This window comes from Anneissia japonica, unplaced genomic scaffold (genome assembly GCF_011630105.1).
Source record: "Anneissia japonica isolate Jap-2015-1 unplaced genomic scaffold, ASM1163010v1 scaffold493_len2256704_cov171, whole genome shotgun sequence".
Taxonomy (NCBI): domain Eukaryota; kingdom Metazoa; phylum Echinodermata; class Crinoidea; order Comatulida; family Comatulidae; genus Anneissia; species Anneissia japonica.
The window spans coordinates 1,366,074-1,376,380 of record NW_022727062.1 but is presented as its reverse complement, the minus strand read 5'-3'; positions in this window follow the sequence as shown (position 1 = coordinate 1,376,380).

Sequence of the window (10,307 nt, the reverse complement as noted above, 5' to 3'; positions counted from 1 at the left end):
GGGTGTGTGTGTGTGTGTAGGCTGAATAGGCTGTATAGGCTAATATAACTAAAACTAAAAACAATTACAAATAGAACCAATTGCTCAGTTGAAACTTTTTTTTTTATTATGCCGACTATCAGAAAGAAGCCACAGAAATATGCATTCACCAGATATAGAATAAATATATTGAAATATCAAAACAGTAGAGTCATTCATTATATATAATGCGTACATGTGTCGGAAACTTGTATATGATCTATCGAATTGTCACCAATCGATCTAGGCACAGTGTGCTTGCTGATCGACCAGACAATCCGAGGATGCATCCGTTCTTTTGCACTTTATAAAATATGAGTCCGTTAACTAATATTTTAGAGAGCACAGCACTGTAGTGGCTACCAGATTGTTAATTCAAGATCATTGAAAAACTTTACACATTGATATATTGATATGCCTGTATACTTTTGACACTCTCTTGTTGGCTTAATGGCCAGTTGTTATTAATATAATTGTGTGAACGGAAGAAGAAGGGAGGGAATAGCAAGTTGAGACGTATAATTCAATTCCACAATAGTCTTTAAATTACCCAACAGAGACAGTCAAGAATACATAACGTTTTTGAAGCTCAGTAATTGAAGAGCAGACAATCAAGATACATCAGTGAGCCGTGAATGACGAAGACAATCACAAATCTACTCAATCTCTAGCAACAGGATAACAGGGAAGAGTAAAAGCTAATACAACAAGAAATATATCATTATAGGCCTATGTTACTTACGCTAATGACGGACGTTTCGGAGACAACTAAGAATAATTAGGAAAAGCGGAAACCCTCACGGAGTAAGGAAAACATTAAATTATTAATTAAAACAAAAATTTAAGATTAAAAGTTAGACGCATATTAAGTGGTGAAGGAGTTATATTGTTAGCAAAACATTTCTTTTTTAGTAAACTAAACGTATTGTATACCAAATCATCCTTCCTTTTGCGGCGTCAAAACACCATCAAAATGTATATTCATCATCTATTTACTAAATAAATGTAACATAGGTAGAATTCCCAAATTTCACAGGAAACTGCTACTGTGGATTTAACATACATTTTGTTTTAGAAAACTTTTTTAGATTAGAAAAGTGACATTGTCTTTCTTTATGATTCTAACAGAAAAAGGTTCTACTATCCGTTACAAACTTCAAAAATCTATTTAGAATGTCAAGACACAAAAAGCACATTTGACGAAAAACTTAATGAGATACAGATTTTTGAATATTGAAAAACTTTGGGTAAAAGGGCGTAACCACCCCCTTTCCACCTTTTCCCTGTCTTATAAATATTCAAATATCTTTATCTCATTAACCGTTCACAATTTTTCCTCAAATATGGTTTTTGTGTCTTAGAGAAATCAGTTGTACAACATTCAAAAAAAAAAAAAAAAAAAAAAAAAAAAAAAGAAAGGAAAATTCCTCCGGAACCTGGCTTCAATAGATATTAATCTATTTTCATCAAATATGCTTTTTGTGTCTAAAGCTTTGTCTACACTATCAAATTTCATCAAAAAAGCGTCCGCACATAAATTTGATGGAACATAGAGTTGAACACGTTTAACTTTGTTGATACACTTTGATGATATGTCATATGACGTCATAGTACCCATCTATGGGCACATCACATTTGTTTGTCATATAAATTTTGATAGTTTAGACAGAGCTTTAGAAAAATCAGTTGTACAACATACCCCCCCCCCCCACAAAAAAATTCTTCTGAACCTGACTGATACGGTATTAATCATAACAATGTAGTTTCTTTGGAATTAACTTATTTGGTAAAAGGAATATTTTATAATGCAGCGTGTGTAATTTTGAATCTGGTTAAGTGAAAATCATAATTACGATATTCCTATTACAATACAATTGAATATCTAGAAATAAATCAATGTTTTCTTAAATTGAACAATCTTCTAAATAATCCATTTGCAAGGTAACATAGTATTACAATCACAATTCATTACTTAAAGCTGTCATGTATTGTATTTTTTTAAATTGTAGGGTTTATTGTCTTATTAATTTTCATTTGTAATGAATTTGTTTTTGTTTTGTTGACCGTTTCTTTTGCTATTAAATTAGAATCTCAGGAACATGTAAGCATTATTTTAGTCAAAGGAATTTGGTTCTTGGTATCTTTATTATTTCTGAAGAGGAAATACAAATATTTTTACATGCTTGCCGTTTCATTGCATGATATTATTCGTTTGAATACTCAAGAACGCGTATTCAGATTGGATTAAAGGGTACAATATAGTATTTCGAGATTTAATGCCAATGTCTACAACATTTACAATAGCTTTATTTTACCAGAGGACAATAATCCGCTGACGTATATAACAACAGTGCTGCAGTGTATGTTATTCAAACAATTAGCATGCGTCGAGGGCCAGCATAGACAATTTGACGGATTCTATTTTAACGGAATAGAAAACAATGTATTTTCCTACTTAGATGATGCATTTTTGGCGATAATCATCACCGTATTTCCTCGTCCCGAGTCTACTGAAAGTAGTGAGCATATTTGTTAACAAGAAGCTCTTAAATCTGATAATCCGTTGGACATTTTCGAGAGAAGCATTGTAATAAAAACGTCTCACTTGTGTACATGAGGTCAGGTTGTAGATAAAATACCAAACTACAGAACTTGAAATATCAATAGGCATAGCTTGTTAGGTCTGACCATTAACTATATGCAGTGCTAATAAACGTATTATGATTTATTGCATTTTCAGGCACGGTGACTTGAAGCATTTATCAGTGGATAACTTTGAAAATTGATTTATTGATGTAGGAAAAGAATACCGATAAAAATGTCAGTATATATTGTTGATTTTTGTTTTGATGTGTGGGTATAGGATATATCAATAAGATAAAGTGTGGTGTAGCTTTTGGAAACGTTCCACATTGGAACGTATAGGCTTACTCATCTCGTACATTTAGCTTACAAGCCACGTTATATGGGAAATGGCCGTATATTGGTACTTTATTTGGTTTAATGTAATTCAGTCTAAACATAAAATAATAGTTCTTTTGTTGTAATTTAATAGGAGCTATACAAGTATGTCGGTGCTTTTAAAGCAGGTAAATTACCTTCAAATGCGTGTGTGCGTCCTGGACGACTTCACACAAAAATGGTCTATTCTTTGAAGGAAACGCAGGATCATTAATCTGAGAATTCGGCTATAACTATTTAGTTTTTAAGTTTGTTTAATTTTCGAGGAGAGCTGGTTCAAATCTATGTTCCCCTGTGTTCCCAGAATGTTCTTGATAGATGGTCGCCACCAGGTCGTTTAGTTGGTAAGGAACAGAACACGTTCCAGGTCAATTATAATATAATTGACTTGTTATATTATAACAAGTGGGTGTTGTTCTTGAAGCAATTAGACATGAGTGCACCAAAGTGTTTTAGAATAGTCTTTTGATTTCATTGCTGACTGAGGAACGCGATGTCTTGCTGTTCGTTTCTTTTAACATTTCGGACCAATTCCCTTCGAGTTTAGCAGCAACAGCCTTGTAATAATATACATGTTATGGAAGAGGGTGTTGCAGAAATGTTTGCAGTATTAGAAGAAAAAAGAAAGTACGAAACCTTTAAACCTTAAAGTAACTCAATCATTAAGATTGTACTGACCATAGCTTGCCTCCAGGTTGAGGGATAGTATGCCAGTCAGTAAAATGTGTCTAATTAATCAGGCAATAACAATTTCTATTGGAAATTTAGCATCTCAACTTGGACTATTTTAATACCAGTGGTTCTGCCATTCTGTTCCGATTATTAACAGTTTTAAGTAGTTTTGAAATGAAGGCAAGTCACTTAAGGATGGTGAATAGTTGAGACAAGGTATTCTGTCTACTTCTTAACGTATTTAGAGTGTTTAGATTTCTATGTAGGCCTTTATCGACAACTATAGGCCTACCTGAAATATTCAATTGACAAGGAAGGACTTTAGTGGACAGGTCCTGCCAGTAAGGGAGAATTATTGAAGACCAGGAAACAGTGTAATTTCACTGTTCCCTGTTGAAGACCAACCATTTGCGACGTAGGTGAGAAAAATTGATATGGTTAATATTCACGTTTCACGAATAATTTGTATTTGTATTTTGTATTTTATTTAAACATCCAACAGTGTAAACACTAATTACAGGATTAAGATAAATATGTAAGAATATGATTAAGATAAGAACCAGAATACTGTACATTTATATACACAATTTCATGGACTTCCTGTCATGTTAAACCATAAAGTAAGTGCATTTATAATATATAAATTAACATATTTTTGAATTCACAGTTCTTTTTTTCTGTGAAGTTTTAACACTGCGATGTTAAGAACATAAAAGACGTGCTTCATTAATTTTAATACAAATTTACTAACGTGTATTTTTACACTTTCTTTGAAACCACAGTTCAAAAGTACCGAGAACCATTTCACATATTGACATATTAATCAGAAAGGCTATCCGTAGAGCATTAATCAACCTAATAATCTAGCAACCATAGCTAACCCATTCCACAATCTCGAATTAAGCTTGAAGCTTAATTCAAGTCACAGGATTAACCCGAACTATAGGAGCTCAAAGCAGGCCGTAACCTTAACATCGAGCTTGATGGAACGGTAACATCAAGTCGCGAATTTAATCAAACAAAACATTCATATCAATATATAGCTGATATAAACCAACGAGCTCAAGTTAATTTTGTCTTTTTCCATGAAGTACATATAATAATAAATTACTACACCATTATTTTTACAACATCTTGTCATCGAATTTGAACCCTGTGAAGTAGCCCCATATGTAGGTGATGTATATTGTGTTGAATGTTGCCTGAGGAAGTTGTATACGGCTATCGTTGGCATTTCTTTCATCTTGAAATGAAGTGTGTTCAGTATATGTTTGAGGAATGAATAGTGGATATTTCAAAAGGTTACCATTATCTTTTTAAACGGTCTTCTCTTGAAACAATTTCTGATGGAACAAAATGGTTTGATATGTATTTCAATATATACATACATATATATCTGTCTCTTATACACATCTAGATGTGTATAAGAGACAGTATATATATATATATATATATATTCTTTAATTTATAATTTTTTTGACTTGATTAGGGGTCGTTTTTGATATTATGATTTTCCTGAAAGACTCTGTCTCGTTGTTTTGTTTAAATTAACAAGTGGTCATTATGTCCTTATTCGTAGATTACCGGTACCTTACATTATCATAGATTATGATGGTTTTAATGAAACAACTAATACTCTCATTGCCTTAACTGCCATACTAATTTTCTTTAGTGATGAGTAGTTGAAACCAGCTTTTACGGCCATTTTCATAGTTAGTAATTTTCTTAGTAATGAATTAGTTATGTTGTATGATGAGTGTGTATAACTGGCTATTTGAAGAACCCACGTTCGGTTCTATTGATTTTTTGTCTTTCTCTCTCTCTCTCTCTCACAAATACCAGTTCAGTATTGTAACTTTATTTATGTATTGATGATGAAAATGATTTAATTTCTAAGCAGAATAGCATTAGATTTAAATTAAACAATATTAACTCGTTTAAAATATAATGCGATCTGTGTTTATACAATGTAAAATTAGGTCGAGGGCTATACAAGGTATTACTTCGAGAAGTTCGCAAGAAAATTGTGATCAGCATGAAGTAAAATTGTGTTGGTTTAATCGTAATACTTGACGTACTTGAGTAATTTATTGCGTTTACAAAGCGTGTTTCGTCAGTAAATATGCCTATATATTGACGCATTAGAATAGGTCGCCAATCTCAATGCATTGATTAGTATTATGTTGATTCGTTAATATCAGCAAGAGAGTTTCATCTAGTGATTTTATTGTACCATCAAAGTAAATTGTGCTGCTCGAAGTATTTTTTATAATTTAAACCAGAGAATCTCTACATTATCCAGCTTAACTAAATTATTACCCGATATGTTTTAAACATAGGTCATCATTTTTAAGTGACAGTTTTTTAGTCTTCAGAAAGTAATCGCAGTAGGCCTAATATGACCTTTGACAAATTATTAAGTACTTGGTGAAGCTAGCACACCAAATACTTAATAATTTGTTATTAATTATAGAAGTATTATTTCTATCATTCTAATTTATATCATTTTATCGTGTTTTTAGGCTTTATATTAGTCTAAGTATAGGACAGACATGATCGTCTCATTTTAGCAAGTAAAGGATTAACCGTAATCAACACACTTCTATGAAAGCAAGAAATGCCGAAAACGATAGTATGGATTTCTTTTTCCTCTTCTTTTTATCTGTCCACAATAGTATACGCTTAATAACCGTACTCATTATTCTGAACGCAGTACTATACTTGAATACTAATTTTATTCATGTTTTTATACGAATAGCCGGACCGTCTTCTGAGAGGTCAGGGATTATCCAACGAAGAGGTTATGTGTATAGGAACAATTAAGTATCTTCACCAACCTTTATTCTGAAACATTACATAGACTATTTAATCAAGGAATCAGTTACACAAGCATTTAGATGGATCATTAATATGACAAATACAATAGTTAAACACCAAATATGTCTTTCGGGATGTTTAGATAAGGTAATTATATTGACGAATTATAATAAAAGACCTGTTAATGAATGACATAATATGATAAACCCGCACATTTGTCAACACGCAGGACAATACAAATGTCTCCCCATGGATAAAAGGATTACTATAATATTTCGACGCTTTCATTGAAAATCTGATCGCATGGATCAGTTTGTTGATTGTTAATATGCTTGCCTCTGGGTAGATCGGTATTTTGATATATCTACCCGGGGATCGGTAGTTAATGTCTTCCAACCACAGGGTACAATATCTTGATGGTTATAGGACGTGATTCAGTACAGCTGAATTATCCGTTGCAATCCTTTAGTTACTATAGGCCGTAAAAGATAATTAACGTATAATGTTTTAATTAACGGTTGAATTCCTGTGATAGAAAAAATTCAATCTCAATGCCCATTAACTGGTGGAAATCTTCTGCATTGCATCTCCGAGCGAATAGATCGAAAATAAGACACGTTCCTATCCATCCTTAGTAACCCGTAGATCGAATTTTTTTTAGGTTGATGTAAATCGGTAGTTAAATTGCTATCCGATTCTAGTACCGTGTAGACCGTAGTTGGACCTTGTCATCCAATCCCAGAGTGGTGTTGATCGATGAAAAAGCCATTTGCCACAACCCCAGCCTCCCAATAGGTGAATAAATTAGATGTTTTTTTCAAAGCCATAGCGATATGAAAAGATCCTTTACCAGCCCTTGCAGATGATTTTTTTTATTTCCCTCACATGCAACAGCAAGACCACTTGCCCTTTACATGATGAGAATGATGCTTTATAAACTAAGCCTTTTTATGAGGCTTAGGGAGTGGAGTTGATTTTGTTTGTGAAAAAAAAATCCTGCTGTAACAGGAATTGAACCCAGGACCCTGGGATCAGAAGGCAAGCATCTTAACCACTGAGCTGTGCAACTCCACTCCAATTATGAAGATGATCCGCGGTTAAAACCGGCATCTCACTAACATCCAATTCCGTTCCCCGTGAACGTTTGACTACACGACACGTTTAATCATGTTCGGTGACAATCTGAACGGATCGATTAGGGTTAAAATGATTATCATCCAATTCCTATAACCCTTAGACCAGATGTTAAGATCGTTGCCATTCAATGCCAGACCCCTTTATAAAGATGGTTAAGATAAGATATCAAGATCAATAATGTTAAGATTTCTATTGTCAGTAACATTAAATCTGCCGTTTAGAACTAACTTTGCCATTCATCCCTGGGATTTATAAGTTTTCAATGCAGTTTCAGACACTGTCGATTGCATGGTTATGGTATTGCATATCAGGGCCTTGAGCAGTGTTTGAGACCATATACATTGGTGGTTAAGATGTTTCCAGTGAAAATTCAGGACTATGCCGATACGTGCAAGCCAGAGCCTGATTCTGGAAAGTTATGTTTGCCACACAATGGGATTGTCTCTAACATTTGAATACGAAACTTGTCGAGTCTAAAGATACAAGATAAGATCAATAATCACTCTAGATATTAAAGGAGCATTTGGCGCAGAAGTAATGCTTTCCGAGGAATGATTGTGTCTTGGGCAAGGTAATTTATCTTTACTTAGGAAAATAATTTGTAGGGTTAAATGCTGATTAACTAGTTGTGACAAGACGAATGTTAAGTACCGGTTGATCGAATGCTTCAATTAAAGTGTAAATTTAATAAATATTTATTTTATGCAAACGAAAAATAGGCTAATACCTCGCGGGGCATAGAACTAAGAAACCAAAGTAACATCCCTTCATAGAAAACATTTAACAAGTATGGAAAATGGTAATATAAAAATATAAAACACCGATTGAGACAAATGTTGATGTCATTAACACGCACATAGTAAAATCGACCTAATTCTTTAAGCTGAAAATTAATTACATTTTTCATCGTTCAGACACCATAGGCCTAATGCATCGTTGATGCTGTTACAGTTAAATCTTTTGATGTTAGGAAAAATGAAGTGTTCACAAATCAGTTGAACGCACATAACCTTACCAAAGTATGCTTCATGCGGTTGTTATAATGGTGCGACGGCAATAAACAGTCGTTTCATATTATAACGTGTTGGTTACCGCATTTATTTTTGTGCTGGAGGTATTAACCTATTTTCGCTTTCAAAGCGCATTTCCGATGTAGCATAATATTCTTTTCAATTAAATTCAACTCCTTTTGACAAACAGATTAAACAGACGATCAAAAATATACAATAACAAACTGTGGAAAGATGAAAAATAGTTTTTGAAGAAGTGGGTTACGTGAGATGTGTGATAGGTTTCCACTTTCTTACGTCCATCATAGTTCGTTCAGCTCAATGCGATGATAATAGGTTGACGCACCAACACAATTATAGTGCTACTCATACTATGTAGGTTGATGTAGGCCTATTTCTGCCAGAAAGAGTCGATAAACTAATTAAATCTGGAACTAATACGGTATAACATAATTGTATTTTTCTAAAGAGGCAGATGATATACGGTATACTAACAAAAATATAAATGTTATTCTTCACTTACACACATATAAATGTACGCTATTTTATAGTTTAGATCTATGATTTATAATTATAATAGGCCCCTATTCTATACTAATGTGTGCATCGAGAAGACAGATCTTACTTGTATTTTGTGTACTAGTGACAATAAAAAAAAATGCTTGTATCTAGTATCTTTTTGAAATTACATCTACAAATTAATATAAATTACATAATGGTATATTCATGTAGAAAGATTGTTCGTTCACCCGTTAGAAGAACATCATTTTAGTTGCCTATGTCATTGCGTTTTACTTGTGATAATAGTTGACACATTACAGTAATAGAGTGTATCTAGAACTGTCAATGTTAAAATTATGCCACCCAGGTACTTAGCTGTCTGTGAAAACAAACCCATTGTAAAGAGATGATTCTGTATGGCAAAGCACCATTGGCATATATTAGGCCTATTGTTTTTGTTGTTGTTACGGTTGTTGCTGTTTTTTTAATCGATATTGTTATGAATATTATTTATTGTTATTATATTTACGATTTATTATCAAGATTAGTCGCCATTATTACGTCATCATAATGAAATTGAGACATTATTACGTCATCATGAAATCGAGAAAGTGAGGATGTTTTAGGCCCTGTTATTAAAAGTCAAGCATCTTAACAACTAACCTAAAGCAGCGAAATCACAATCCAAACTGTTCTTCTAGAACCAGACAACATCAATTCAGATTTATAGCATAGTGGCCTATGCTATATGCATAAAATAATAATTATTGCAACATAAAGCTTGGTTTGTGTTTAGGCTCATATGCGCTAGTTAAAGAAAATCAGTATTGTAAGAAGAAAACGATAAAGAATCGAAAATTGGAGTGTGTGGGTGAAATAAATCGAACGTGTGGGTGAAATTAGAATACGACAAAGGCAGGGTCGTTTAAAGTTCAGCCCGAAGGCATTTTATAGGGATAATTGTTCACATCCTACGCAGCCACATCATCTCCTAATCTAAAGATTTGTCCAAATTATGAAATTGTTTTTGAAAAGAGACAAACAATAACCTGTTGGCCATATAGGCGTAGTCACGATGTGCCTTATACGGTTGTCATCATAAACATATTTAGGTACGTTATATATTTTTGTTAAATAAAATGTGATAGTGTTAAGCGAGAGCTTTATGAAAAGAAAGACTGAAAACTACAC